Source organism: Macrobrachium rosenbergii, chromosome 50 (assembly GCF_040412425.1).
Source record: "Macrobrachium rosenbergii isolate ZJJX-2024 chromosome 50, ASM4041242v1, whole genome shotgun sequence".
Taxonomy (NCBI): Eukaryota; Metazoa; Arthropoda; class Malacostraca; order Decapoda; family Palaemonidae; genus Macrobrachium; species Macrobrachium rosenbergii.
In genome coordinates this window covers 18,134,818-18,155,007 of record NC_089790.1, presented here as the reverse complement: position 1 = coordinate 18,155,007, position 20,190 = coordinate 18,134,818, and the positions used below count along the sequence as shown (strand labels likewise).

Below are 20,190 nucleotides of genomic sequence, written 5' to 3'. Positions count from 1 at the left end.
CGTCGTCAAAGTGAGAATCCTAATCTTTAATCGTCAAAAATGAGAATCCTAATCTTTAATCGTCAAAATGATAATACTAATTTATGAAGAAACCTCTGGAAATCTAGCCAAACTTTATTCTGGAACCTGGCGTCTTCAAGGTGAGAATATTAATTTTTAATAGTCAAATTGAGAATACTAATTTATAACTGTCAAAATGAGAATTCTAATTTATGAAGAAACCTTTGGAAATCCAAACTTTATTCCGGAATCTGGCGTCGTCAAAGTGACAATATTAATTTTAAATCGTCAAAATGAGAATACTAATCTATAAAGAAACCTTTGAAAATCAAGTAAAAACTTTATTCTGGAATCTGGCGTCGTCAAAGTGAGAATACTAATTTTTAATCGTCAAATGAGAGTACTAATTTATAATCGTCAAAATGAGAATTCTAATTTATGAAGAAACTTTTGGAAATCCAGTCAAACTTTATTCTGGAATCTGGCGTCGTCAAAATGAGAATGCTAATTTTTAATCGTCAAAATGATAATACTAATTTATAAAGAAACCTTTGGAAATCAAGTCATACTTTATTCTAGAATCCGCCGTCGTCAAAGTGAGAATATTAAATTTTATTCGGCAAAATGAGAATACTAATTTATGAAGAAGTCTTTGGAAATCCAGTCAAACTTTATTCTGGAATCTGGCGTCGTCAAAGTGAGAATACTAATTTTTAATCGGCAAAATGAGAATACTAATTTTTAATTGTCAAAATGAACTAATTTATGAAAGATACCTTTGGAAATCCAGACAATGTTTATTCTTGAATCTGCCGTTGTCAAAGTGAGAATACTAACATTAATTTTTATTCGTCAAAATGAGAATACTAATTTATGAAAAAAACCTGCGGAAATCCAGTCAAACTTTATTCGGGAATCTGCCGTTGTCAAAGAAAGAATACTAATTTTCAATTGTTAAAATGAGAATACTAATTTATGAAAAAACCTTTGGAAATCCAGTCAAACTTCATTCTGGAATCTGCCGTCGTCAAAATGGGAATACTAATTTTTAATCGTTAAAATGAGAATACTAATTTTTAATCGTCAAAATGAGAATACTAATTTATGAAGAAACCTTTGGAAATCAAGTCAAAATTTTATTCTGGAATCTGGCGTCGTCAAAGTTAGAATACTAATTTTTAATCGTCAAAGTGAGAATACTGATTTATAATCGTCAAAATGAGAATGCTAATTTATGAAAGAAACCTTTGGAAATCCAGTCGAACTTTATTCTGGAATCTGGCGTCGTCAAAGTTACAATACTAATTTTTAATCGTCAAAGTGAGAATACTAATTTATAATCATCAAAATGAGAATTCTAATTTATAAAGAAACCTTTGGAAATCAAGTCATACTTTATTCTGGAATCCGCCGTCGTCAAAGTGAGAATATTAATTTTTAATCGGCAAAATGAGAATACTAATTTATGAACAAAACTTGTGGAAATCCAGTCAAACTTTATCCTGGAATCTGGCGTCGTCAAAGTGAGAATACTAATTTTTAATCGGCAAAGTGAGAATACTAATTTTTAATCGGCAAAGTGAGAATACTAATTTTTAATCGTCAAAATGAGAAGACTAATTTTTAATTGCCAAATGAACTAATTCATGAAAGATACCTTTGGAAATCCAGACAATATTTATTCAGGAATCTGCTGTCGTCTAAGGGAGAATACTAATTTTTAATCGTCAAAAAAGAATACTAATTTATGAAAGAAACCTTTGGAAATCCATTCAAACTTGATGCTGGAATCTGCCGTCGTCAAAGTGAGAATACTAAATTTTAATAGATAAAATGAGAATACTAATTTCTGAAAAAAAAACTTTGGAAATCCAGTCAAACTTTATTCGGGAATCTGCCGTCGTCAAAGTGAGAATACTAAATTTTAATCGTCAAAATGAGAATACTAATTTATGAAAGAAACTTGCGGAAATCCAGTCAAACTTTATTCGAGAATCTGCCGTTGTGAAAGTGAGAATACTAATTTTTAATAGATAAAATGAGAATAATAATTTATGAAAAAAAAAACCTTTGGAAATCCTGTCAAACTTTATTCGGGAATATGCCGTTGTCAGAGTGAGAATACTAAATTTTAATCGTCAAAATGAGAATACTAATTTATGAACGAAACCTGTGGAAATCCAGTTAGACTTTATTCGGGAATCTGCTGTCGTCAAAGTGAGAATACTAAATTTTAATCGTCAAAATGAAATTAATTAAAGAAACCTCCAGTCAAACTAAATTTATTCGAATCTGCCGTTGTCAAAGTGAGAATACTAAATTTAATCGTCAAAGAAAATTTATGAAAGAAACCTATGGAAATACAGTCAAACTTTATTCGGGAATCTGCCGTTGTCAAAGTGAGAATACTAATTTTTAATAGTCACAATGAGAATATTAATTTATGAAAAAAACCTTTGGAAATCCAGTCATACTTTATTCTGGAATCTGCCGTCGTCAAAGTGAGAATACTAAATTTTAATCGTCAAAATGAGAATACTAATTTATGAACGAATCTTGTGGAAATCCAGTCAAACTTTATTCGGGAATCTGCCGTTGTCAAAGTTAGAATACTAATTTTTAATAGTCAAAATGAGAATACTAATTTATGAAAAAACCTTTGGAAATCCAGTCAAACTTTATTCGGGAATCTGCCGTCGTCAAAGTGAAAATACTTATTTTTAATCGTCAAAATGAGAATACTAATTTATGAAAGAAACCTTTAAAAACCCAGTCAAACTTTATTCTGGAGTTTGCCATCGTCAAAGTGAGAATACCAATATTTATTCGTCAAAATGAGAATACTAATTTATGAAATAAACCTTCTGAAATCCAGTTAAACTTTATTCAGGAATCTGCCATCGTCAAAGTGAGAACACTAATTTTTAATCGTCAAAATGAGAATGATCATTTATGAAAGAAACCTTTGGAAATCCAGTTAAACGGAGGATTTGATTTCAAGACCCATTCTGAAGCTAGTGTATCAATCGATAACACCCCACCCCACCCTACTCAACCTCCCCAACACCACCCATGGGCGGTCTTTACCCATATCCACCTCCCCTTCCATGACTGTCATTCCCACACATGAATACTATTTATAGATACTCTGGTAATATACCTTATTTCTTCATATTTACAGGTAATCAGGGTGGAAACAGAGTCAGCCAAATGTTTTTTTTTTTCAGTAATTTAGTTTTCATGGGTCAATTCAATTCACAGAATAGATTATAATAAAGGACAGTCTCATACACACACACACACATATATATATGTATATATACATATATATATGTGTATATTTATGTATGTATAACTAAATCACGAAAATATGGAACGGGATTAATATATAAATAAAGACAAAATCCAAGAAGGAAAGAGTAACAATGGAGTGCTGCAAGGCCTCTCGACTTTTCGTCCTGCTAAGTAAAGGACGATAAGTCGAAAGGCCTTGCAGCACTCCACTGTTTCTCTTTCCTTCGTGATTTTGTCATTATTCATTTATTATATATATATATATATATATATATATATATATATATATATATATATATATATATATATATATATATATTTATATATACATATTTATATATATATATATATATATATATATATATATATATATATATATATATATATATATGTGTGTGTGTGTGTGTGTGTGTGTGTGAAGTAAGCAAGTATACCTAAGTTTTACCAGACCACTGAGCTGATAAACAGCTCTCCTAGGGCTGGCCCGAAGGATTAGACTTATTTTACGTGGCTAAGAACCAATTGGTTACTTAGCAACGGACCTACAACTTATTGTGGAATCCGAACCACATTATAGCGAGAAATGAGTTTCTATCACCAGAAATAAATTCCTCTAACTCTTCATCAGCCGGCCGGGAAATTGAACTCCGGCCCATCAGTGAGTCTGAATCTCAACCGACTCAGCCAACGAAAAGCTATATATATATGTGTATATATATATATATATATATATATATATATATATATATATATATATATATATATATATATATATATATATATATATATATCAGAACCACAAAGAAAGCTGTAAAGACGAAAAAATAGCATAAGATCATCAAAAAGAATACAGACAAATAAAAATAAGAACAGACGATGATTTTCGCCCATGAAATTTAACTTTTTGTGAGTGCGCGTATCAAATATCGAAGGTAATTCAGTACGCATGCGCGTAAAGGCATGCCCAAACAAAACATACATATCTAAAAAACAACTTTTTTTAATTCTACGGCGCAAATTCTGAGGCCTCTTCATTAACACCCATTTAACAAAATAAGCCAGGCATTAATCCACGACCCACCCCCAGGTATGATATGTTTATTAAAAGCATTTCTGGTGACGGTATAAAGAGGTAGGTAAAGTTGTTTGTAATGAAGCAATATATATATTTTACAGCAGTGACCTTTGGACAGGATAATTCTATATAAAGGTTCGAGACTTGTCCACCGAGTGGCAATTAAGATGGTATATTGCCCCAGCTGGGTGATGCTTATAGAATTTGCACTTTACACTTTATTTAGAGGTGACAGGCTCACTTCAAGATGTGAGAGAGAGAGAGAGAGAGAGAGAGAGAGAGAGAGAGAGAGAGAGAGAGAGAGAGTTCATTATTAGTCAGTGACGATGGGTATTGTATACATAAATTAGGTTTATAAAAACTATTGAAAAAACCTCTACAGTTTTAAGTATTTCATTGTGAATGATTGCGTCATCAATGACGTTATAATCAGGTACTCGATATGTACATATATAATATATACTATATATATATATATATATATATATATATATATATATATATATATATATATATATATATATATATATACATACTGTATGTGTGTGTGTGTGTATTTATGGTGAAGACTGGAATTGGAATATAAAGTTTTGGCCAAAAGTCAAGCGCTGGAGCCTATGAGATCATTCAACCCCAAAAATAATGTTGAATCAATTGTCAGGACAGGGTTGAGGTAAAAAAGAGAATATGAACGGAGGTGCAATATAAGGAATAAAAGAGGCTGCAGCTAGGGACCTAAGGATGGGACGCTGCAAAGACTTGAATAACACCTACAGTGCACCGCTTGAGGTGTACTAACAGCACTAAATGCCTACGGACGTAATGGTGAAGATGATAATGATCACGAGGAACAGAGAGAGAGAGAGAGAGAGAGAGAGAGAGAGGCGATCTGAAGTGACACTCGAAGGAGCCTTCAGCTATACCCACAACATATTCTTATTTGCATAATTTCTCGATGCCCACTAATAATAAGGATAGGCACTTTTTGTGTGTGTGTGTGTGTGTGTGTGTGTGTGTGTGTGTGTGTGTGTGTGTGTGTGTGTGTGTGTGTGTCTTTTGAAGTGGTGTTGTTGCTCCGTACCATTTGCTAAACAGAGACTTCGTTTTTTAATTTAAATAATTTTTTTTCTTTTTCCGAACCCGCAGCCATTAGTGAGTTTTCCATCTTCTGTGGTGAGAACTTGAGGAGAATGCAGAGAATAAAGGAAGTGGGAGAAGTGGCGAAAAGAGGATGGGAATGAAGGTGAGAACGTGGATTAAAATTATAGATGGTGAGAGAGATAATAGGAAGTGAGAAAAGTAACAAGAGGATGAGAATGAAGGTGAGAACGTGGATTAAAATGATGGACGGTGAGAGAGAAAATAGGAAGTGAAGTAACGAGAGGATGAGAATGAAGGTGAACGTGGATTAAAATGATGGATGGTAAGTGAGAAAATAGGAAGTGTAACGAAGATGATGAGAATGAAGGTGAGAACGTGGATTAAAATAATGGATGGTGAGTGAGAATATACGAAGTGAGAGAAGTAACGAAGAGGAGGAGAATGAAGGTGAGAACGTGGATTAAAATGATGGATGGTGATTGAGAAAATAGGAAGTGAAAGAAGTAGCAAGAGGATGAGAATGAAAGTGAGAACGTAGATTAAAATGATGGATGGGGAGTGAGAAACTAGGAAGGGGAGAAGTAACGAAGGGGATGGGAATGAAGGTGAGAACGTGGCTTAAAATGATGGATGGTGAGTGAGAAAATAGGAAGAGAGAGAAGTAACATGAGGATGAGAATGAAGGTGAGAACGTGGATTAAAATGATGAATGATGAGTGAGAAAATAGGAAGAGGGAGAAGTAACGAGAAGATGAGAATGAAGGTGAGAACGTGGATCAAAATGAGGGATGGTGAGAGAGAAAATAGGAAGTGAGATAAGTGACAAGAGGATGAGAATGATGGTAAGAACGTGGATGAAAAGATGGATGGTGAGTGAGGAACTAGTAGAAGGTTGATGAAGAGATATCAGCAAAAAGTAACGTTTGAAACATTTGTACGTAAGCGGATTATGCAAACCACATAATAAATACTTACATTATTTTGGTACAAACTAAATGAAGGTCCATAAAAAATATCAAATGAATAATAAAAGTTGAAACAATCAGTTCTTAAATGGACACAAATAAATACTGGCACATAAATAACTATAACTAACTACTGTGTAAGCAAGTAACAAAATGGGCCGAAGTTTCTTCGGCGCGATCGAGTTTTCTGTACAGCGAATAATGCTGTACGAAACGCTCAGCCGCGGCCCATGAAAATTTTAGTCACGGCTCGGTGGTAGCCTGTGTTGTTGGCACCAATAGCGAAGCCGGGCGCACGATCACGGCTAAATTGAACCTTAAATAAAATAAAAACTACTGAGGCTAGAGGGCTGCAATTTGGTGTGTTTGATGATTGGAGGGTGGATGATCAACAAACCAGTTTGCAGCCCTATAGCCTCAGTCGTTTTTAAGATCTGAGTGCGGACAGAAAAAAGTGTGGATAGAAAAAAGTGCGGACGGACAGACAAAGCCGGCACAATACTTTTCTTTTCATAAAACTAAAAATTGTATACAATCAAATCTTGTCTTGAGGGAAAGAACGACTAACAAGTTTGGCTTTTTTATACTCAAAATCTATTTTTTAAAATTAATAAGTCTTTTCATCAATTAAATAAATCAGTGGTTCTATATTACTTTCAGAGTTTAAGCTCATTACCTTACAATTTTATAGTTTCCGGGCTAATGTGTAATTCATATATTTTTAATTGGTTATAGACTTTCTATTATAATCTTAAGACTTAGCTATAAAACAATAATGACAAAAGCTGTCAATACAATCAATATTTATCTTGCAATGACTCCCTCACTGCTATCTTTATTAATAAAACAATAAACGTACGAAATCAATTAGAAAAACCATTTAAACAAGTCAATCACAAGATCTTAAAAGTATTGTATGTACAACTAAAGACTGGCAACCGAAGCCAGCCGTCACTCATAATAGATGACGATAATATTGGCTACCTTTATTCTGTCCTGAGCTATAGACGGTGTGAGCTCACAGTCAAAACAATAGACAAACGACTTCCCGAATAAATACACATTGCGCGAAATATCAAATAAAAAGCCGTATTTCCATAATCTTACCTAACTTCTCGCAAACGCCAGAGCTTTTCCTGTAAGCCGGGTTTCGTCAGAGTCCTCGCGTGGCATGAGAAAGAGCCGTTTCATGTTTAATCAGTGTTGACCACCTCCACTGAAAAGAAAGATTAAAAACTACACGTCAAATGAAAGCAGATCTAGAATAAAACAGAATATAGGATTTAGTTCATTCAGCACAGAAAGGGAAATTGACAGTAAGGAGGTTTGAAAGGTGTAGCAGGAGGAATAAATAAGTATACCTTAGTTTTACCAGACCACTGAGCTGATTAACAGCTCTCCTAGGGCTGGCCCGAAGGATTAGACTTATTTTACGTGGCTAAGAACCAATTGGTTACTTAGCAACGGGACCTACAGCTTATTATGGAATCCGAACCACGTTATAGCGAGAAATGAATTTCTATCACCATAAATAAATTCCTCTAACTCTTCATCAGCCGGCCGGGGAATTGAACACCGGCCCATCGAGTGACAGTCCGCAGCTCTACCGACTCACCCAACAAAGAGCTTAAATGTAGCAGGAGGAAAACCTCGCGGATGCACTATGAAACAATTGTTATGAAATGGTGGACAATACGATGGAAGAAAGAGAATGTGAACGGAGGTACAGTGAAGGAATGAAAGAGGTTGCAGCTAGGGGTCCATGGAGGGACGCTGCAAAGACCTTTAAGTAATGTCTACAGTACACCAACTGGGGTGCACTGACGGCAATAGCCACAAACGCCCCACCCCCTACGGGGAAGCAGATCTAGCAATGTCTAAAACAGCCAACAGACGGCAGCAACTGCTTTGATTTGGCGTCATACCAAGGTAATATTATCAATAAATCCAAGTTTTTGATATTACCAGATTAAGGAGAATATCTGGTCCCAGTACAGATATTGCAAGATATGACATAATGACCGTTGGTATGCAACTCCTGTGCAAAGAAGTCCCAGATTTGGCTGTTTAAACAGTTGTTAATAATGATGCATATGCGTAACTGCGTTTCTAGGTGTATGTGTTTAATGTAAGTGCCTTTCATGCAGGCTATCGTTACCCTCGCTGAAATGCAAAAATTACTCGAGCTGGGTAACCCAGGGTAATTTAACCCCATATGAAAATAGCTGAAGTAACTAATACAAGCACACGATATATATATATATATATATATATATATATATATATATATATATATATATATATATATATATATATATGTATATATATATATATATATATATATATATATGAACCTGTAGGCCTTAGGAATAACCTTTGTAAAATTCAAGGTCAATATAACATTATATGACCCATGATGATCTAAGCCATTCGAAGATAAATTTTTTATTAACAAATACACGAACGTCATTTTGAATTTACTATTATTATTATTATTATTATTAATTTCGCAGACGGCAAACAAAATATTGTAGAAAGGCCATGGATGGAACGAAGTATTTTAAGAGACTTGTATAAAAAAAATCGTCGCTATTGCTAACCGGGATTTGACGTACCATGATTTAGAAAAAAAGTAAAAAAGTAATACTTCTTTTTTTCCTTAACCTCTATATTTCCTTGAGTTGGAAGGCCCAAAGGGGCTTAAGTTCTGGCTCACCTTGTAATAATAATCTATTCCGCTTCATGCTTTCATACCTCTTCTCGAAGACGACTAGGAGGAGGAGGAGGAGGAGGAGGAGGAGGAGGAGGAGGAGGAGGAGGAGGAGGAGGAGGAGGAGGAGGAGGAGGAGGAGGAGGAAGGAAGGGTGAGGAGGACGATGTCCTCAAACTTCTGCCTCTCTCACACACACAGTCACTCACTCGCTAAACTCACACCTGTCTGACAGTCTGTCTCCCTCCTTCTCAGCCTAATCTACTGATACCTCCCACTCACACCTGTCACAGTGACATCTGTCTCATTTCTTCCTCATCGTCCTCGTCCTCCTCCTCCTCCTCTCCTCCCCTTGTTCCTCAACCTCCTTCTCCATCTCCTCACCCATTTATACCTATGGCCAAATTGCAATTTGCAGCCAGCGAGAAGGGCCCGGGTAAATCCACAGAGAGAGAGAGAGAGAGAGAGAGAGAGAGAGAGAGAGAGAGAGAATAATGGGACGCAGGAAACACCGCCGAGAAGTAAACAACCGAAATAATTTGTTGCATTGATACAAACAAGGCCTCCTATTGGCCCGCCGCCCATAAACAAAAGCCTGCGACAATCATAAGGCCGCTCATTGGCTGGCCGGGGATAAAGTGGGTGCGTGATTATATAGCGGGAAATGAGCGGCCGCTGTAATTGGCCCGGGCGGCCTGTAGAGGTTTTGGTGACAAGTCGGAGGAAGAGGCGACCTTGAAAAGATAAACAAGACGAAAGGGGGCTTGCTGGGGCCCTTCGTCAACTCTGCTGCACGCAATAATTCATTCCATCATGCCACGACCCTCTCTCAGCTGCTGCAACATTTGCTGAAGGAATCTAGGAAATTCTCTCTCGCGGCTGGAGAAAGAGAGAGAGAGAGATATTGACCTCACAACTTCTGGAATCTTTAAATTAGAATGAAAGACTTCAGTACCCATATATATATATATATATATATATATATATATATATATATATATATATATATATATATATATATATATATATATATATATATATAAAATTTCAAGGAAAAGAGTGAAGGAATCATTGCTCCTTGTGTATAAGGATAAAGGTACTAATGGCCATTGCAAGAGCAACAATATAATTACATGGACAGTTTTTAGTTTAACGAGTAATGCGGTAAAAGCACTTTTAATTTTTTTTTTTATCATATTACGTCAAATCCCGTTTCACACCAGCGGTCATTTTTTCTACTTGAGTCTAAAGTATTCAGTTTCGTCCACGAGTTTCCAAACCCTGTTCAACGTCATCGAAATGAATATTAAAAAACAAAAGAATCATCATCTACCTGTTTCCTTAATCATGCATTCTCCTTGACCTTGAATTCTCCAAAGGTTATTCCTATGAAAAAGTTATAAATAGTATACCATCGCTAAGAAAAAAAGCCGGGGGGAGGGGGGAGCAACGCCCTTCCCCGCAGGAGTTCAACGGCCTTTTTTTAAACCGTGCATGCTCGTATGTACTGTGGTATCATCCTAGACTGATATAACGCATATTTGTGTAACATGTTACATTATTTACAAGATAAATGCGTAAATATTGCTTGCAAACAAAGTTTGCTTGAAACAACAGCATAACGGTCAAAAGTTAGACTAGGCCTATTGCATAATAACGAAATCTCAGTTAAAAAAGCCAAACGCCTCCTGCCTGTTGATACGTATACTTTTGACGACAGATTTGAGTTCAGAATAGTTCAGACTGCTTTTAGTGTGAGGCATTTGAATTGGCTAACCAATGGACTCGTCATTCTAGTGCGTGCAAAGACTTTATCCTGATCTTATATATATATCCCTATATATTATATATATATATATATATATATATATATATATATATATATATATATATATATATATATATATATATATAATATATATATATATATATTTTTTTTTTTTTTTTTTTTTTTTTTTTAGGTGACCGGGATGCAGGGAACCGTTGGTGGCTTTATAGCTGACCCCAGGTCTGGTGTCCTACGAGAAGCAGCTCAGTTCATAATCACATCCACTCGTCTGCATAATTACGACAAAACTTGGGCACATGAACATTTCACTCATTTAAAAGCATTAGCCATTTACAGGGGTCATCATATACTATTAAAAATCGAAAGCCTATGTGTTTAGACTATGAGCGTAGGTTAGGTATTGGCCAACAACGGACTTTTATCGCCTATAGCACGGGTTCTTGTAAATGCCTGAGGTACAAGATTAAATACAGTAAAGTAAGAGAAAGGAGAAACAAAGACATTTTAACGCTTTGAAAAAAAAGACACAAAACATTGGTTTTGAAGGATATTTCAGTTTAAAAGTTCAGAAAAATGTATTTGATTTTGCTACGATCTGAGAGGAGTAATATGGTCCCCTTCCTCTCTCTAGAAAAATGAACTAAAGATTAATAAAGACATACTTTAGGTTGGTGAGGAAAATGTATAATGACTTCATTTTATTAAAATATTAATTGATTGAATTGAAGTGAACACAGAATTTAGGCAGAGGCCAAGCACTGGGACCTGTGAGGTCATTCAGTACTGAAACGGAAATTAAGAGTAGAAAGGTTTGAAAGGTGTGACAGGAACACCTCGCAGTTACACTAAGAATCAATTGTTAGGAGGGGGTAGAGCATCAGATGGAAGAAAGAGAATATATAAGGAGATACAATAAAAGGAACGAAAGGGGTGTCAGCTAGGGGCCGAAGGCACGCTGCAAAGAATCTCAAGTAATGCCTACAGTGCACCGCATGAGATGCATTGACGGCGCTACCCCCCTACGGGATGTTAAAATATTAAGGGCTGGTCTAGAAGCCTTGTTAAAGATATGACTTAAAGAAATATTTAAACCTAGGCCTATAATCTTCATAACTTCTAGGTATCTATATTTATCTATATATATATATATATATATATATATATATATATATATATATATATATATATATATATATAGCACCAAATACGTTTTATACTTGTATACAGGTATAGATACATAGCTAGACGTGGTCTACGTTCCCTTGCAATATATCTATTCATAATTAGCGTGGATTAAATGAACGTCATTTCACGGCTTACTGCCACTGTCAAGTCAAGTAGCCTAACAGGTGACATTCAAACTTCTAAGGTTTGTCATTTCAGAATTAAAATTAATAAGCCATCTTTATAGACCAACAGAATTTCGTAAAGAGGTACTATCAACACCAATATTTCATTATGTAATAATGAAATAGGTATTTCCTAGACACGATGGTTACTGAAAGAAAGCAGGTTTTTTGACACCCTAAGTAAGGTTAGTTACCGACGGTTAGGCTCAGTGACGTCACAAGGACAGAGTTTTTGCCGCCACTTTGAGTTCAAGGCATTAAACAAAATACAAATAAGAAATTCACTTAAGAAACAGTAGCCTAAGCCCATTCATTTGCACGGAACACATTCTTGTACTATCTCTCTCTCGCATGTCGATTATCATTTTCCCTTTTCTAACTACCGAAAAAACAGTAGGCCTATGCATGAAAACCTTCTAGAATATTTTCTTCTCTCTCTCATTGACTGAACATCAATTTCCCATTCCTTACCACCGACAACAAATACTAGGCCTACTGCATGAACATGAAAACAAATCAAATAAAATTTAACACCACAGAAGTATATTTTATGGCTATGGGTCATCCAGCTTTCTAAAAGGGTAAATGTAACAAGTAAACAAACCAGAGACAATGTATTTTAGATACCTGAATCAACAAATCTGGATATAGTCTCGGTATTTGGCATCTCATAGCAATCATAGATAACACACATTTACATGGCAGTCACGCCAGGAAACCTCGAAAACGTCACAACACTTGTCCCAAAACCCGTAACAACGGTTACCACTCGCAACACTGAAGACATTACTGCCCCTCTTCTTCTTCCATTTTGGGAGGAAGATAATTCGAGATAGTGCTGTCAAGAACTCGGTTCTACGTGCTTATCGGGAGAGGAAGGTTGTCTGAAATACGTTTCGGATTTAAATTCGGGGGAAAAGGAACTATGGGCTGTTTTGGAAGCAAGAGCCTGTGCTGGCTTTATACAGCCTGTTCTAAGATGAACGAGTAAACAAGTTGATGGAAGGTTAATTCCGTTCCGTCTTCTTATGTAATTTCTAATTCATAACTAAACATCCCTGGGAAAAACGGTGTCGTGTTATTCCGCAAGAGAGAGAGAGAGAGAGAGAGAGAGAGAGAGAGAGAGAGAGAGAGAGAGAGAGCAGGGCTGGCAGATCGGGGAAACGCCCTTGGCCAGGATCTGTGTGTTTCACGGCCAAGTTGGCCAAACTGGTTTCAGTTTACGGCCACATTTCGGCCAAAGTTGAGTAAATATACTATGTACTATGCGAGTTATATATATATATATATATATATATATATATATATATATATATATATATATATATATATATATATATATATATATATATAAGATTTATTAGGTATATGTAAGGTTAACCTATTACTATTACATAGAATTTGCCTCTGGAACAATAAAAACACCTTACATATCGTTTACTGGGCCTAAATTCGAACTCCCAAATACGGTTTGAATGACATATGAACACAAATGAATATTTTCCACTATAGGATGAAAAGAGAAAAAGATACCTGTAAGCAAGGGTTATACATTAGTAGTACCTAGGGTCATTTGTTCAGCACATAAACCAGCTATCGAGTAAACAGCAATTATCGGCAAAGTGGGTTTACCTTCATCTGCAAGTGAAGTATCTGTTAGTCTAGGTATATAATTATTATGTCTCTTGGCTTCTTAACCCACTGAGTTATATAATGATAATATATCACAAAAATAAATTGGCTCGTATCAGTTCTTGCCTTTTATCACGATTCTGTTTTTATTCAGTGTTTTATCATATACAAAATATTCACTATTCACTCCTTTCCGATTTTCTCATCTCTCCTTAGTTCATGTTCATAATGACGAGCATATCTCGTTTTTTTCACCTTCTTGTCCCTCCTACACAAAATTATCTGTGGAATTGTACACATCCAACCATATTTGTTGCATAGGAAGTCGGTTGGTCTAAAGATAGTACAATAGCTTTAAAAACGTCTGTTGGTTTATCTTCGTCACTAATCTTTATTACTGTCCTTTTTTTCAGTTGAAATGGACTGACATTTCGTTATCTTACGTACGGATTCTGTTTACCTATATCTGTATATAGTCAGGTTCGAGTTTAGACCGATATTGCTACCATCTTATATTTTAAGCAAACCAGTAGCCTTTTGTCCCTAGGATGGTAGAGACCTTCGCATATCCAACCAAAGTTAAAGAATTCTGTAAATACAATGAGTTTATTAAAGTATAATATAACCTGTACATTGATTTTTAGTCTCATACTGGCTGGAGATGTTGAACAAAATCTTCTGAGTGTGGTCTAGATTATGCAAGTTTCGTTTGATTCATACCAATGGGGATGGCTTACCCGGTAATATTAGTGACCCTGTAGTTGACTTCAAACAGTAACGACATTTTATTGCCCTTACTGGTTACTTCTTATTGATTGCCAGCCTAAGAGCTCTTGACCGTGCTCCTGAATATTGCCTTGTATTCACTGATTTCCGTGGTGTTCAGACCGTCGTGGTTAGTCCTCCAATAAGAAATAACCATGCTCTAATTTCTGTAGCAAATAAAACTAAGCAGGCATTGAGTGATATGTCAAACTCCCGTAAGACTTTAATGAAATCTCAAGTTGTCAATCAAATTGAAAAGTGATTTTTATTCCTTCTCCAGCAATCTTGTTTTCAGTAATATAAATGTAGAGTGCGTTACAAGGAAATTTTAATTTCGCAGCTGCTAAGCTGATAAATTTTCAGTTGATTATTTGCGACAGAGGGCCTCCTCCGCTGGATTCCAGAGCAACTTGCTCAGAAAACGTACTAGAGACATTCCTACTTGACAGTAGGAATTGAAAAAAATGGTTCTGTCATTTTCTCTGATTGTCTGTAAACCTAGTTGAATCTTATTCTTAGCCCTCAAAAACTACAGGAATTCATTAAAAAATATTCTGCAGTTGACTAGGCTTCAATCATTCAATGCAATTCTTGCATGTTTCTCGATTACTTCCTTATTACAACGTTCACATCCGATGTAACTCTATACAAGCAACAATCGTATAATTCAGGAAAGTCTGGCACACGCCACAGGCCAAAAATAGTCCACAGTATGTGAACAAAATGACACGAGGAATCCCCCAAATGCATAAAGTAGACAGACTCGAGTCAAATGAACTGAGAAAGTTGAGTGAGTGAGCTTCCTTCCCCAAATAGCCCGGGGGAAATTCCACTCACAGCCATCAACAGAAAAAGGAAAGAAGAAGAACTGAGAAAAAACGAGACCGACGCTGAGAAAAAAAAAAAACACAACCAGGATTTTGGAGAAAACCCTAGACCGAACCAGCATTATGACGTATTTATTTATAATGTAAAGGTTATATGTGATCTACATGTTTTCCTAATATTGCTAATGATAAATAAAGAGAGCAGTTAGCGACTTTAAGCCGCTGTCGAGATAATTAGCATACTTACTGAGATACTCTGTTTTATTTTACAAATCCCAGGCCCTTATTAGTCTAGTCGCCTAAATACTTTGCGACTTTCACAAACGAGGGCTGAAATTTTCTTGGAATACACGTGGGCGGTAAGACCAACAACAGAAATATATCTGGACATTGATCCACAACGAAAAGCAAGTATTTGTTCTCGGAACACAGCCAATCTGTCAAAATAAATTTGTAAACACCTGTTAATTAGTCCTCACTTAGTCTGCTTGCACACACATCCTCTGCAAATGTAATAACAAGAGCTGTTACAGTAGTTATAAGAAATACTGATACCAATATTTTTGATATTACTAATATACTATTTTCGCTAAATTCTAGTAGAAATAGCAGTAGCAGTATATCAATATTTGTTGAACATTGTTACAAAGATATTACTCAGTTCATAATAGGCCTAACCTTAGTGAATTCTTTCCATAAAATATGCTCTTAATTTCTGATGACGTGGGCTGATACTTGCATCTATTTCTTCAGTTTTGCTAGGATTTTAAATGCTCCTATCTAATTCATTCTTTAAAATGTAACAATTGGTTACCTGCAGGTGACGATACAATAAACAATACTAATGACAAGGTTGCTAATACAACTGCAGATAGATAATTGTGATATAGTGCGGATATTTGTGAACAACGCTCTCTCTCTTACACACAGATGTACAACTACCATTTTATGTTTTTGTGATGCCCATACAGATCTGAATGAATATACCTAAAATAACTTTGACAATAATTTGAATTGAGAGAGAGAGAGAGAGAGAGAGAGAGAGAGAGAGAGAGAGAGAGAGAGAGAGAGAGAGAGAGAGAGACGGGGTAGGAGATGTGTTACGCATACACTTGGTCACGTGGTTCACTAACCAGACCTGACATCATTTCCTTAATTGTAATTTCGATTATCACCCTACTTTTCCTTCTCCCTGTGTTAAACGAGCTTCCTAAATTCTAGGTCAATGATTAAATTAATTCCTAAAAGAATTTCTGTGTGGCTAGGAATTCTGATTACAATTGAAACAGTTTTATAAGACTGGCTCAATCCCATCGTTGAAATTAGCTCATCAGATTTAGTAGACCTAACGCCACATGACAACTGAAGTCTAAACGAATTTACACCTCTGAAAAAATTCGTTTTAGGTGTCATTATCAACAGCAAGCCCCAAAGGAAAGAGAGGAAAGCACATTAGACTAATCTCCTCAAATACCTTCCATCCTCCCACCCTCCCTCCCTACCTCCCCTGCTCCCGAAACCTCGTTCTTCATCTGCCTCTCAGTTCTTTTTCTCCATCCATGAGTTTTACCATAATGGCAAAATTACCTCCAGCTTAGTCGATGGCATTCCAGGCATCCCGTTGCTTAGCACTGTTTTGAGGTCCCAACCTCCAATTTGGCAGATCGTGCCACAGGTCAACCTCCAAAGAACACTGCGAGAACCCTCCCGTAATGAAGGGTTGACACGCACAAAGCGCTCAGCCACAGAGACCGTCAAGGCCGAAACCGTCTTCCTTTCCGATGGGCGCGATCGCCCATCGTGGATCGATGCCGCTGGATCTGCCTTGTTCGCCAGGGGCGCCGCTGCAATGAGGGTATTTTGGCCCATAAAAGGGGTTGATGAGCTATTCGTCACTGCGGCGCCTCACAGCGACTCGATCGGAGGGTATCGGCGGAAAGTCGCCACCAGACCTTCCGCTGGAATGATGGAATGGTTGCTTGCGACGTTAAAATGACACATTTGCGCCACAGATTTTGCTCGAGGTGAATGAATTCGATTGCATATTAGATAACAATTACAAAATACTCATGGCGAATGGAGTGAATCACGTAATAGATAACTACGGACATATTATTTACACAAATAACTACGGAATCTTTACATGAATGAAGTGTCGTGCCATGCACTCAGTTACGCCAGTATTACTAAAATTAATGTTACCATACAGTAAATTGATGGATTGTGTGCCTTAAACCTTATGAATCTAAATCACCGTAAAATGCGTATTACAATAATATAACTTTGCTGATAAACCTAATGCAATCAAAAGATATGTGAAAAGTTGGGAGCATTCTGGAAACACCCAAGAAGTAGAAAGTTCGATATCGCTGAGCAGAGAATAAAGGTTGGCCTAACTGGTTTGATACTTTTAAAGTCTTAAAATACTCCCGGAACCATTTGTCTAATTGAGATTACTCAACTGGTAAAAAAATATTTCATTTTAACTTTCCGAATGTGAACAACACATTTTACAGGCTTCCCGTCTGCAAGCCGAAGTATTGGTTAAATAATGTGGTATTGCTTAAATTCTGTTCGATTTTTTTTCGACGCTTCAAGCACATTTTAATTTTTAAAAAATCTCTTATGTGTAACTCTTTGACCGGTGATCCTTTCAGACATCAGTGGAAATCACAGAAAGCATCTACTGTAGGCCTACATGTAATCCAACTTATTTGTTAGCCCAGTTAAGTTCCTTGCAGCGTCAAACAACTGGAAATTACGTCACATTATAATAAAAAAAAATTGTGAAGTCTTTCGATTTCTGGAAAGAAACACAGACTTCGTAGGAGTCTGATCCTCTTGCATGTTCTTAAAATCAAGTGTGCCACGTCATTGAAGCCTGACTTTTGAGGTTACTCCCCCATGAAGTCCAACGCTGGTACTCGTTCATAGCTGGGTCATATTGCAGGCTACAAGCCGGCTCGAACCACGGACATTGCAAACGAAAGTATATGTTTCTACTATAGTCAGTCCGTGTATCTTTGCAGTCACGACTGTGCCTATTGTTACATCACAACCGCCATTTGAAACTGGTTTGGCAATGCTTGCTTCTGCAAAGTCGTCAGTTTCTATCGCCTTTGATTTTCATTAATTTTAGCAATAACAGGTTTCATTACCATCTGAAAGAAACACGTACCAAGGAACACCAACATGATATCTGCGTCTCAGTAAAAATCATAGGAAATACAAAAATACGTAATGATTCTTCCGTCTAACGGTTTCTATAACACACACACTGGTGCCCAGATGAAGGTCTGTGTTCGGATCGGTGTGCTTGAATTACAGGTGATGATAATTTCCGATTTATATTGTCAAGCATGTTCCCCATTTCCATATAGAACACAAAGACTATGTTAAAGTTATACAAACAGTATTTAATTTCTATTTTAGAGAATTTTACCACATGTTAATACATTCATAAAATCAAATTCACTGCAATCGTTCACGCAGTCGGAGAGATGATAAGCAGCAGAGTTAGGCCCGCTTATACGGCATCTTTATCGTTAAAACGTATTTTTAAAGAATGGCATTTTAACCAAAGTTAAAACTCTGTTTAATTAACCATCCTGAGCAATATATGAACATCTATATTTTTTTTTTTTGTTATTTTATAAATGGAAAAAGAACCATTTACAAATTGCACTGGATGTTTACATGCCAGTATCAGCTGGCTAACCGAGTTTGATAGTTACATATATTATAACAATGACCATATTTAACGTACACTGTTATTATTACGCCCGGGACTCACCAAATTTTATTTATTAATCGTCCGCATAATGGTAAGTCAGGTTTTGAGTAAATTTTAGCGGTTTTGCGCTCCGTTAATACTGTACACTGGAAAAAGTTCCCAGTTAAGATACAAAGATTTCTATGTTCTATGCAAATCCTGCCATAATACTACTAGGCCTTTGCTTTGCGTAAAATTACCATATAAACTAATCATATCAGATACCATTTGTCATCACTATCCTTAAAGCAATGGTTTAACTTTAAAAACAATACATATAGGCCTAGACCTACAGGCTCAATATCTTAGTGGGTTTACAGTTAGCATTTGGATTATAGGAATAGAGCCTAGATTATTTTCAACCATTTTTATCATGGTTACTCCTGTTATTGTCTTGTTGTAGTCGTTGTTATAATTTCTGGTTGTTCTTATTATAGTTCTTGTTTTGTTCACACTATTACCAGTTACGCTGAGATTTTGTGTTTATTGTAGAATTTTAAATCGTAAGTACGTTTGGTCAAGAGTTGCAGTTTTTCGTAGCCTAAGTAACGCTACAGTTGTTACGTGAACAAAAACTAAAGTTACTTGTTCCATATATTAATATGCAAACAACATTCTAGGTTATCTAAAATTATTTGAACCCAGAGCGCAGGTTGACATGAACTCTTATGATAACGAAGGCATGATAAAAAATAAGAACTCGCTCTGACCAAGTAGTACTACCATATAGCATAAAGGAAAAGAAAACATTTAAACGAAACGTGGTACAATTGGGTAAATAACTTAAAAAACTTCAAAAAATTTTTTTATATTAGAAAAGATTTATTTAAATGTTGAGGGATTTTTCGGAATTGCATCCTTAAAAATAATTTCGGAATTGCATCCTTATATAAGCTACCGTCAATTATAGG

The 20,190-nt window shown here is 36.0% G+C and overlaps 1 protein-coding gene across 1 annotated transcript in view; it reads right to left on the bottom strand.

Annotated features, from left to right (window-relative positions):
• Nucleotides 1–13,071, bottom strand: part of ds (dachsous cadherin-related 1) — a 362,092-nt gene extending 349,021 nt beyond the window's left edge. The window contains exons 1-2 of the mRNA XM_067094074.1: nt 12,911–13,071; nt 7,543–7,651 (exon numbers count right to left, since the gene is read on the bottom strand). The gene's annotated coding sequence lies outside the window, so the exon portion shown is untranslated. The remainder of the gene's footprint in view (nt 1–7,542; nt 7,652–12,910) is intronic.
• Nucleotides 13,072–20,190: the final 7,119 nt, after the last annotated feature.